We start from the raw sequence: 12,662 nt of genomic DNA, 5'->3' as shown, positions 1-12,662 counted from the left end.
AAAAATGAGATGAGGTAAGAAAGGAAAAATGTTCCAGGTAGTTACCGCATTTATGGTAAAAAAAAAAAAAAAAAAAAAACCTGATTAACTTGGTTGTGTCAGTAGTATTAATATTCCTATATAATATGAAGTAGTAGACAATAATTATTTAAAGCCTTATATGTTTCACCAATATTTATCCAAAAGCAGCCAAACTCTTAATGCTATCTGATCAACACAATTTCACAAACATGAGGTTTATGCATATGGTAGGCTACGCAACTAGGCAATTTTACATATATTTTCCTAAGAAGATACGACTATTGTTATTGTTTCTGCCCTAGAGGAAACCTTGAGGTTTCTTGTCTCTGAAAAGGAAAAATTTAGAGCAAAATTTCAATAAGAGCAGCAATCATAAATGCTCCAATAGTTACGGAAATCTAAGTCAATACAAATAACATACCAGTGCAATTTTCAAAGAACAGTGCTTCTGCTGTGCCTTATGCTGTTGTCCTATGACAGCAAAAAAGTGATGTAAAATGTGGATCAAATATCAATTAATAAAATTTATTTTGAATATAGTAATGCTGAGCTTTGGAAATAGAAATACTGTTGGAAATTCAGCTTTAGTTTTTGAAAACATGACAGGGCATTTAATTATTTTATTAAATGTTCATTTTTAAAACATATAGTTTTAATCCATAATAATTTAAACTTCAACATTACATGGGAGATTTTTCACATAAATATATTAAGGTTAAATTAAACATTGCCTTAGGCCAGAAAAAAACTTTCCATCAAACAAATGCAAAAAAAAGAAAGATGTTTTCTTCTTACGTTTTCCAAAAGCATTTGTTTTTGCTCTCTTTGACTATTTTGCTGTTGAAAGGGCCCAAATCTTATTGTTCACATAGATGTTCTGAATGGATTTTTAAAATGTTTGTTATAAAGATGGACAGTTTTCTTGTAAGTATAATAAATTTTGACAAGTATCCTCTGTTTCTCTGGAACACATAATTCACTTTTTATTTCTATCATCCTCTACTTTTATAATTATTATCAATGAACTTCTTTAGTCCACAAAATACGGCTATGTAGAATAAGAGCAAAGATTATAGAACAAAAAGTCTAATTAATATTTTAAAAGTCACATTTTGCATGAAATATTTATGTAGGTTAAATAACTTGAACATATCATTCTACATAAAAACATACATTTCTCTAAATAGCCATTGAATAATACCACTTGGAGGGATGATAAATAATTTTCAGCAATTATGTTCATAATATGTCACTAATTTCTGGATTATCTAAAAACTCTTATGATGGGCAGGATTCCAACATGGACTCAAGAATCCTGCCCTCTGGTGTACTACTCACTGTGTATAATTTGTATAATTACTTCCCCTGAGGGGAGAACAAAATCTGTGAATATGATGGGGTAACCATTCTCACGTTAACAACATTGCATAGCAAAGGTCAAGGGATGTTGCAGATGTAATTCATATCCCTAATCAGTTGACTTTGAATTAATCAAAAAGTGGAATAGCATGAGTTGGCCCAATCTAATCAGATGAGCAGTGCAAAGAAGTCCAAAGACTTTTCTCTACTGCATTGCACTGTTGCTTTTCTCTGTTAAACATGAATAAAGACAACAACAATTGCATTTCATAAACTACCAAATTGTGGACTTGGTCAGAACTTACTACTAATAAAGACATCACCACAAACTTAATCAACAGTATTTATTTTGGGGTTTGGTATATGCACATCTTATTTCAGTTTTTGCAACTTTTTTAGACATGTTATTTAATGGCCATGTCCCCATCAACCCATCTTTTTAGAAGGAATTTGTAGTCTTGTAATCTCTTCTAAACAACTGGATAAAATTTAAATGTCTGTGGAACACTAGGGGCTTCTTTAGAGACAGCAAAACCTCCCACATTAATTTCCCAATGTATTTTTCAGGCCTCTAAGTCTTCATATTGTAACATTTTGAGCATATAGTTGTAAAAGAGTTTTCTGAAAAATTATATGCCTAGTGCTATCTAAAGTTTAATGTATATTAACTGCATACTAACTTAATCCATGTTCACAAACAAGGCCAATATTTTGCAAGTATGTTCCGTACAGCTCACACCTGGTAATAAACTTTTGAAATACTTTTGTTCCACTATACACTCCACTTCTACCCTGGCCATACCACCTTCTTCCCTGCATTTCCCTGTACCTCAGCATGTTCTATCAATTAAAGAGTTGATATCCTGCCTAGCAGGAAGCTCACAGGACCACATCAAACAGAGTAGCAAGGGCAGTTGGCTGTACTGGCTGTTAGGTACCTGTGAGCTAAGTATTATTATGCTCTTTTTATATTTGTGTCAGTGTGGATACTGAGAGGTTAAGCGATTTGCCCAAGGAGAGTTGGATTTTACAGCCAAGGAGCTTGACTCAGAAACAAACTCTAAGTGATTCTGTATGGTCCTAGGTATTATAAATTAAACAGAAAGTCATTGCATTTACACTTGTGTTTTGGCAAATAATATTCAAGGAAACTACAATGGAGTGATACAGACTCTTTATATTTCTACTACATTCTACATTTATGAATATATATGTATACATATTATGTATGTAGTAAATTTAAGTCCTATTTTGAAATAAGAGATTTAATGTAACCAAGTATATTTTATGTAAAATACAGACATACTGAAGTGACCAAAAAACAGACAGTTATATCTTTTAAAGAAACAAGACATCAGGAAAAAAAAAATCTTTACATTTCAAAAGTATATCTAATTGAGTTTCAGCCACAATTGTGCTTTGATCTTGTTTTCCAGATGAAAACTAATGTGAGGTCAAGGCACCAGCCCGCTGTCGGCTGGCACAACCACTCCCGTGGCCTGGGCTTCAGATTCTCCCTGTAGCTGCAGGTTAGTGATCATTTGAGCTAATTTAAGTAGGACTGTTCCAGAGGTGACCTTTCCAGTCTCCTATAATTTATATCATTTGCTGGGAATTGGAAAAGCAGCTTTAATAACATGAGCCTCCAAAGAAGCTAGTGGTTCTGCTGGACCTCCTGGCCAGACAGTAGATATCGGTGAAGATTCTGTGCCAAGAAAAATCATGCAAGAAGATACAGGAAGGGATTAAAAACAAAATGTCCTATAAAAGTTCTTACCTGTAATATCAAAAGTTAAAAAGAACTCTTTAAATCTGTTTGCATAAGGCATTACATAAGGTAATTTATTTACAGGAGGCTTAGCCAAAAGTAGGAAAGCAGAAAAAATATAGTGACAGGGATTCCCTTTTCTTCTTTATTTCAAAACTTGTATAAATAACACTAACAAGCTTTTATCTCTTGTGCTGGAGACACAAGGACATGAATAAATGAGTTAGTATCACTTTGTACAAACTAAGTACAAATTCAAAACTTTTCTTAACAAATTCAAAACATACTCTAAATAGGCATTGCTTTTGTGACTGAACACTTTCCTCTAAGAATAAAATTGATAAGCATATTGCATCTATTTTAATAAAATGGAGCTTTACGGTTTTCTTTAACGTAGTAGGGTCTTTGTCATTTCACTTAGTGGTTTCAAATCAGGCTCAAAGTATAATGTTCTATACAGAAATGGTAACATCATATATAACATTGTTAAATCAATTTTAGCCTAAAGCTGCCTCCTCTCATATTTGAAGTTTGGACTAAAGGTTTCTCTGTACATCCTGAAATATAACAAGTAGATGTGTAAACAGACTGTAGCCCACACTTGTACCAAGCCCCGAGTTTTGGTCAATCAAATGTAACCAACTGTTCAAACCATGTTCAAATCAGGCAAATACCAACCTGTAACCAATTTGGCTTTTTCTGTACCTCACTTCCATTTTTCTGTACATCACTTTCCTTTTTCTGTTCATAAATCTTTTACCATGTGGCTGTGCTGGCGTCTCTGAGCATACTCTGTTTTGGGAGGCTGCCAAATTTATGAATTGTTCATTGCTCAATGAAACTCTTTTAAATTTAATATGGCTGAAGTTTTTTTTTTTAATCACCATGAAATAGATGAGACAACTCTGAATAAAAGAAAATCTCCCATATTTTTATCACTTTTAATATATAAGATTTATATAATATGTATAGTTGAATTGTGACTTGCCTTTAATTTTTAAATTTAAGAATGCACAATTAAAATGACATGCTGCATATGGCACTACATTTTATTTTTAGAAATAAAACTTTTTCAGTTACATTTCATGAAAAAAGATTATTCAATTTAGATATATATGTTTATATACACATATATATTCGGTTTCAGCATCTTTGTTATGAATAAGGTCACTTTTTGAATTATTTAACAATTTTTCTAGGGCATATCACTTTCACTTTCATCTAAATTGTTTGAAATAAAACATCTGTTTAAAATCCGTGAGTGATGCTGTCACTGGGAACTTTCTTTCATGCTACAAATACCTATTTGCATAACTAGAACTACTTATTGTATTTTGGTGAATAACACTTACCATGGTAGTTGATAAAGTGATCTTTATGAGTTTTGTTTACTATAATATCCAATACAATTATGAAGCCATACCACAGGAATAATTAAGCTTGTGTCAAATCTCTTTGCCTCCTTTACTCACTTTATTCAGTGACTCCCATTGGTGTTGAAAACTGGCATTGATTGAGTTACTTTCTGTTTTTTAAAAAACAGTAATATGTGGTTCAAAATAAAGTAATGGAACCATAGCCCCATTCTATGACAACAGAAGGAAGGCTAGGAAGGCTCACCTAGGAAGGCTCCCTTACTGAATGTTGGCTAAACTCCGAATTGTCAAAAGACATCTATTTTTTTTTAAATCTAGCCCATGCTAGTTTTAGTAAGATGTGTCATTTAAGTGGAGAGTAAAAATTGGGATATGTGTATACACATATACCCACAATTATACATTATTAATCACATTAATAACGTTATTTAACTTTATATTTTTCCCACAGGCATTAAATTATGATGAAGGCCACAGAAAAATAATTAAGGTCAAAGTCTAGAATCAAGTGTCAGCCTATGTTATGGACATCACATTTATGTACCATTGGCTCATGAGGGTGGAGTGCTCATGAATGGAATTAGTGACCTTATGAAAGAGAGACTAGAGAGCTGTCTCATCCCTTCTGCTGTGTGAGGACCTGGTGAAAAGATGTCAGGTATGAAACAGAAAGCGAGGCCTCAGCAGACACTGCATCTTTTGGTGCCTTGATCTTGGACTTTCCAGCCTCCAGAACTGTGAGTAATAAATTTCTGTTGTTTATTATCTACCCAGTCTATGGTATTTTGTTATGGCAGTCCAAATGAACTAAGGTATTCTCTAAAGTGTTTCTGCCAAGACTTCTCCTTATTGGGGATCTTGGAAATGCTTTTCCTCTCTTTGACTCAGTACTCAGTACTTTTTCAGGCCTAAGCCTTTCCTCTCTCTTTTCCCTTGACACCACCTTCAAGTCAATAAAAGAGCAGGGCCTTCTGTCTGAGGCTTTCTGTGCAGTGAAAAGCCCCCCACATCTGCCCTAATCCACTAGCAATGCCCGCCTGCTGCTGTTCCATGGGGGGAAACTGGAACACTAAGAGAGCTGATGCTTTCTCTTGTTTCATTGTTCCCTTATACAATCACAATTAAGTGATTAAAGGCTTGACTGTTACTTTCATTTTGACTTCTCTTAATTAACCACTGGACATCTGGCAGCTCAACTGTCTCCAGCTCAGCTCAGCTTTTGACAATTGATGAGGAGACAGAGGAGAAAGAGATGCTATTGATAGGTGACAAATCAAAGAGTGAGAGATTTAATGAGAATCATTAAAACAAATAAATAAAAAGTAACAGATTAAAATATATCTGACACCCAACACTATTTTCATAATATGAATGCAATAAAAGAAAGAATCATAGACCTAGATTTCAGAGATATTTCTTGCGTTCGTTTACCATGAACTGTGCAAAGTGATGACAGGATTCTGATATACATGTGTTTCAATTAAACAGTGTATAGTGCAATGCAAGTACTGCTTGTATCCTCTGTGTCACTTTAGGACTCATTGGATAGGAAAATATTCATGGGAAAAATAATTTGGAAAATAAACAAATTGAAGATTCAAGCAGGGGTATGATTAGTGCTCGTTTTCCTATAACGGCGCATTTAAACACAGCATATTCTATATGTGACAGTATCAAAATTTGCAGCACTTAAACAATAAGAGAATATCTGCAGTGAAAGGAGACATAGTTTTGTACAACTTTATAAAATAGGTAAAATAGATAATGGAAAACAGAAGACAGGCATATGAGTATTTTAATTCCTTGTCTATATTCACCAAAGTTGATGGCATATGACATAGTAAATAGGGAGTAAGAGCTTTGACCCCTCAAGGTTCTTTAAATCCTGAAGGCATTCCATTTTTGATGGGCTTGAGTTCAGAGCAATTTGACATGCTCTTTCTGTGATTAGAACTGCTGTAGTTAGCTTGAGAGCAGCGGAAAAAGCTGTCAGATTAATATGCAAGAAAATGCTGCTTAAAGCAAGATTTTAGAGTCTGCTTCTCACCTCATTTGCCAACTGTACCTCAGAGACCACGTCTTTGAACAGCCCTTACATTGAAATACTATGCATTCCCTGTGTTCGTTTTAATTATGAGCTGCCCTTACACGAGACTGAATTCCCAGTCTTCGTCATGATAACTACCACAGCTTCAAATTGTTTCTGCTATCTCAAACACAGGACAGACCTTATTCCTATTTGATTAAGATATTTTAACCACTCCCCCTGCCTGCCCCCCAAAACAGCTATTCATCAACTATTGCAGGACTTGAGATTTTTTTTTAAAGAAATATATCATGATTCTACTTTGAGGTATGAAGTTAAATAAACCCAACCAACACTGTAATTGAGAAAACTGAAAAGCCTCATATCACTAGTGAAAGTTGAGTTATTACAGTATTGATATAAGAAAAAATAGGTATATTGGAGTGAGGTTAAATGCACATATAATGTCTATGTCCAAAGTCCAATAAGAGATATATTCTTTTTTTTTCTGTTTTTCTTTTTTTGGGGGGGGCACAGAGTTTCACTCTGTCACCCAGGCTGAAGTGCAGTGGTGCAATCTCGGCTCTTGAAGCATATGAATTAGTATTTGATCAACGATACTAAATGCCAGGCACTACCTTAAAAGATAGATTATGTATTACCTCAAAAATAACTAAGATGACATAATTAATATGAATGTTTGAACTAGGGTCCTGAGATGCCCACCAACGGCATCCAGGTCACGTCCTTAGCATGTACCTTCTGTTAGAACTTGGTTTGGTTTTACAGCACTTGTTTTTTGACCACATAGACAGACCATTGGTACCTGGCAGGTAGTTTAGAATTTTAGGCTCCTCTGGATCATTTCACACTGTGCATCCACTGTGCTCCGTACTGAGTGTGGACACAGAGCTGCAATGTGCATACCCATGTGTGCTGCCTAGTCACTACACATTTCCTAGAGACTGTGTAACATGATGGTTTGGGTATGACAATAAAAACTGTAAGAAAACAGAGGTTAGATCCAGATGAAATTGGCTTGCTAAAAAGGTAGTTTTCAGTGTCACATAGAGTAATTATTTTGGCCTTTCACCATGTTAAGATTATAAATTCTCAAGGATAAAGTCAGAGATTCCTGCAGTGTATTAGTCTGTCATCACACTGCTATAAAAACGAGACTGGATACTTTATGAAGAAAAGAGGTTTAATTGACTCAGTTCTGCAGCTTAACAGGAACCATGACCAGGAGGCCTCAGGAAACTTACAATCATGGCAGAAGGTTAAGGGGTAGCAAGCACCTTCTTCACATGGCAAAAGGAGAGAGAGAGAGCAAAGGAGGAAGTGCCACACTCTTTTAAACCATCAAATCTCATGAGAACTCTTTTACTATCACAAGAACAGCAAAAGGGAAATCTGCTCCCATGATTCAGTCACCTCCCACTAGGCCCCTCCTCCAATTTGACATTAGATTTGAGCAGGGACACAAATCCAAACCATATCATTCTTCCCCAGCCTCTCCTAAAGATCATGTTCTTCTCACACTGCAAAATACAACTACCCCTTCTCAATAGCCCTCCAGTCTTAACTCATTTCAGCATTAACTCAAAAGTCCACAGTCCAAAGTCTCATCTGAGATAAGGCAAGTCCCTACAACCTATGAGTCTGTAAAATAAAAACAAAAACAAAAACAAAACAAAACGAAAAAACAAAAAAAAAAAGTTAGTTACTTCCAAGATACAATAGGGATATAGGCACTGGGTAAACACTCTCATTCCAAATGGGAAGGACTGGCCAAAACAAAGGGGCTACCATCTCCATGCAAGTCTGAAACCAAGAAGGATAATCATTAAATCTTAAAGCTCCAAAATAATCTCCTTTGGCTGCATGTCTCATATCCAGGGCATGCTGATGCAGGGGGTGGGCTCCCAAGGCCTTGGGCACTCCGTCTCTGTAGTTCTGCAGGGTACAGCCCTCTCAGCTTTTTTTCACAGGCTGGTGTTGAGTGCCTGCGGCTCTTCCAGGCACACAGTAAAAGCTGTCAGTGGATCTACCAGTCTAGTGTCTGAAAGACAATGGCCCTCTTCTCACATCTGGGGGCTGCAACCACACATTTTCCCTCCACACTTCTGTAGTAGAAGTTCTCCATGAAGGCTCTGACCCTGCAGCAGACATCTGCCTGGACATCCAGGCATGTCCATACATCCTCTGAAATCTAGGAGGAGGTTACCAAAACTCACCTCTTGCCTTCTGCGCACCCATAGGCCCAACACCCGTGGAAGCTACGAAGGCTTGCAGCTTACCCTCTCTGAAACCATGCCCTGAGCTGTACCTCGGCCCCTTTTAGCCATGGCTGAAGCTGGAGCAACGAGGATGCAGGGTGCCATGTCTTAAGGCTGCACAGAACAGCTGGGCCCTGGGCCTGGCCCATGAAACTATTTTTCCCTCCTAGACTTTTGGGCCCATGATTGGAGGGGCTGCTGTGTAGGTCTGTGAAATGCCCTGGAGGCATTTTCCCCATTGTCTTGGCTATTAACATTCAGTTCCTCTTTACTTATGCAAATGTCTACAGCAGGCTTGAATTTCTCCCTAGAAAATGAGGTTTTATTTTCTACCACATGGCTGGCTCCAAATTTTCCAAACTTTTATGCTTTGCTTCCATTTTAAATGTAAGTTCCAGTTTCAGATAATCTTACTTCATGCAAAGGAACGTACACTTTTATAAATTTCACAAAATTTACCCTTTTGTAAATACACTTTATTTATATCTTGAATGCTTTGTAGCTTAGAAATTTTTTCTGCCAGATACCCAAATCATTTCTCTCAAGTTGAAAGTTCCACAGATCTCTAGGGCAGAGGCAAAATGCCACCAGTGTCTTTGCTAAAGCATAGCAAGAGTTACCTTTACTCCAGTTACCAATAAATTCCTCATCTTCATCTGAAACCACCTCAGCCTGAACTTCATTGTCGATATCACTATCAGCATTTTGGTCAAAACCATTCAAAAAGTCTCTAGGAAGTTCCAAACTTTCCGACATCTTCCTGTCTTCTGAGCCCTCCAAACTGTTCAAATCTCTACCAGTTACCCAGTTCCAAAGTCACTTGCACATTTTCAGGTATCTTTATAACAATACCCCATTCCTGGTACCAATTTTCTGTATTAGTCCATTCTCATACTGCTATAAAGAGCTACCTGAGACTAGGTAATTTTTGAAGAAAAGAGGTTTAATTGACTCACAATTCTGCATGCTTAACAGGAACCACGACTAGGAGGCCTCAGGAAACTTACAATCATAGTGGAAAGTTAAGGGAAAGTAAGCACCTTTCTCACATGGTGGCAGGGGAGAGAGAAAGAAAGCTAAGAAGGAAGTGGCACATACTTTTAAACCATCAGATCTCACGAGAACTCACTATCGTGAGAACAGCAAGGGTGAAAACCACCCCCATAATCCAATCACCTCCCACTAGGCCTCTCCTTCAATTTGACAAGAGATTTGGGTGGATACACAAACCCAAACCATATCGCTTAGCCTGGCAGGATCTCCTCTGGAAAGGCCTTAAACCATCAGCACCCAATACCAATTTATACATCATGAGTGAGAGCTGGGGCATGCTCACTGACTACTCTCCAGCCTGACAAATCCTGACCTGAAATTGCTTATTTTAAGGGTATTGAAAAAAATATTTTCTACATATATTGTAGTGTGCTCATTTTTACCATCCTCTGACTCTATGTTCTATTTTATTGTGCATAAAAACAAATGCTTTTGTAAAAAAATTACCTGTTGATTTAAGTCTTAAAGTGCAAATAGAATAAGACCCTTCTCTAGAAGCAGATGGCCAGAAACCCACTGTGATTATTCACAGCAGAGCATGGAGTCCTATGAGAGATCTCTCCCTGCCCAGCGGTGTGACAGGAGTAGGGTCCAGGGGATACACTGCACCAGCCAAGAAGCATGAAACACAGGAATGGAAGTGGAGTGTCTTCCTGGAAGACATATGTTCCCTTTTTCTCAATTCACTAGACAGGTGGGGGCAGTGATAACTTAATTGAAAGCAGAAGGGGAGAAGCTGCCTCAGGCAGCTTGCACTCTCGGAAAGCACTTGGAATCATAGCAGAGAAAGACTTTGATTGATTTAATTACCACTCAAGTGTAGAGAGGTTGGAGCCCACAGGCATACTCCAAGCATGCACAAGTTCCTTCTGTTAGATAAAATTTATGCTATTGAGAAAGAATAAAGCTGGAAGGATGAGAAAGAATCTGGAAGTATTGTCTTCTAAAGAGGAAATTGCTATTCTTCTGGTTCTATGCATCTATGCAAAACCAGAATGCTATAGTGTTACCAGCATCTGCTTTATTTTCTCCTTTTCACCTCTAGAGGATGGGGCAAGGCAATTCTTCAAACAGGAGGTGCCTGGTAACTGTTTCTGCCCAAGTAATTGTAATGGATGGTTCATACTATAGAATACTTATTATGTGCCAGATATTGTTCTAAGATGCATATTACATTTATCAAGTAATAACCCTTACTACAACTGGATATTTAAGGTTGGTACTATTATGATCCCCATTTTGCAGAGGAAGAAACTGAGAATTCCTGACTTCTGAAAAGCAGGAGAGCCAGCATTGGAATACAGGCAGTCTGGCATTAGAATCCATGTTTCTAATTACTACAGTATACTGCCTCTGAATTATAGCATGACAAATGATAAAAGAGAAGGGGTGAGAGAGATGGAGCAAATGAGAAAGGCTACAAGGTAACACATACTCAGAAACTACTTCTATTTCATGTTAGGTATCCCTAGGATGACAGATAGCAACTAAGAACAATGTTTACAAACCTAAGGAATGGTGATGGGTCACAACTGATTTGATTAAATAAAATTGAATTCCACTAGATTGTGTCCCTAATAGAAGACCTGTAGATTTCATCCCTACCCTGTGTTAGTGGCACCTGAGGACTTACATAGTTATCACCGAATGAAGACATACCCTCTGCCCTTGTTATGCAGTATAAGGGTCTGAGGGAACAAGTAATCATCAAGAAATAGTGATGCTTGATGAAATATGTAATCTATATTGTTTTGGTAAGATTAAATCCCATCTCTTGGGAGGGGATTACACATTTCTCTAGCTTTGGGTGTTCTTAGGAGTGAAAAGTGAATTGAATGAGAATTTATTATTGACAAGGCCTCCTCCGTATTAGAAAGTCCAGAGAGATATTTTATGGTAACTCCAGTCACTGTAACCCAGTGAATTAGCATCATTTAAAATATTCCTATCTAGGTGACAGATACACATTAGTTACAGGAGAGCAATATCAATACAACTCAAAAAACAGATCTGGAGTGCCTAAGGAAGCAGAGTATTCATTAATTAATGGCTCCTGCTATGGTTAGAAAAGAATGGGGAAGAAATAGCTGGTGTCATATATTGGTGTGACTGTCCATTGGAAAAGAACAGGTGAAGAAATCTTTATAGGCTTACTAAATATTACCAGTCAAACTAATAACACCACCCCCAAAATTCCCAAGTATAAAAAAGTATTGCTGATAAATATCTGCTTAAGATCGTATTTTCCAGGAAGCAAACTCTGTGTGGAGATTAGTGTCTAGGAAAATTACTAGGAAGAAAGCAGATTTTGAAAAAGAGAAATCTTATGCTGTGGCAAGGTCACAGTAATGATTTACTTGGCTGGCCTCAGTGGCTCACGCCTGTAATCCCAGCACTTTGGGAGGCCGAGGCAGGTAGATCACCTGATGTCAGGAGTTCAAGACCAGCCTGGGTAACATGGTGAAACCCTGTCTCTACTAAAAATACAAACATTAGCCAGGCATGGTGGCGGGTGCCTGTAGTTCCAGCTACTTGGGAGGCTGAGGCAGGAGAATTGCTTGAACCCAGAAGGCGGAGGTTGCATGGAGTCGAGATTGCGCCACTGCACTCCAGCCTGGGTGACAGAGCTAGGCTCTGTCAAGAAAGAAAGAAGAAAGAGAAAGAAAGAAAGAGAGAGAGAGAGGAAGGGAGGGAAGGAAAGGATGATTTACTTGACCATATATAGGTAGCCGTGAAGGGCATAGCCCTTCACAGTTGTCCCAAATTACAGAGAGACAGAT

At 37.5% G+C, this 12,662-nt stretch overlaps 1 long non-coding RNA gene across 1 annotated transcript in view; it reads left to right on the top strand.

Annotated features, from left to right (window-relative positions):
• The window catches only part of LOC129463678 (uncharacterized), a 193,513-nt gene extending 188,251 nt beyond the window's left edge, over positions 1-5,262 (top strand). The window contains exons 3-4 of the long non-coding RNA XR_008651276.2: positions 2,817-2,909; positions 4,976-5,262. This is a non-coding gene — a long non-coding RNA (uncharacterized lncRNA). The remainder of the gene's footprint in view (positions 1-2,816; positions 2,910-4,975) is intronic.
• Positions 5,263-12,662: the final 7,400 nt, after the last annotated feature.

This window comes from Symphalangus syndactylus, chromosome 15 (assembly GCF_028878055.3).
Source record: "Symphalangus syndactylus isolate Jambi chromosome 15, NHGRI_mSymSyn1-v2.1_pri, whole genome shotgun sequence".
Classification (NCBI taxonomy): Eukaryota; Metazoa; Chordata; class Mammalia; order Primates; family Hylobatidae; genus Symphalangus; species Symphalangus syndactylus.
The sequence above is the reverse complement of the archived record's forward strand: the minus strand, read 5'-3'. Positions and strand labels throughout refer to the sequence as shown.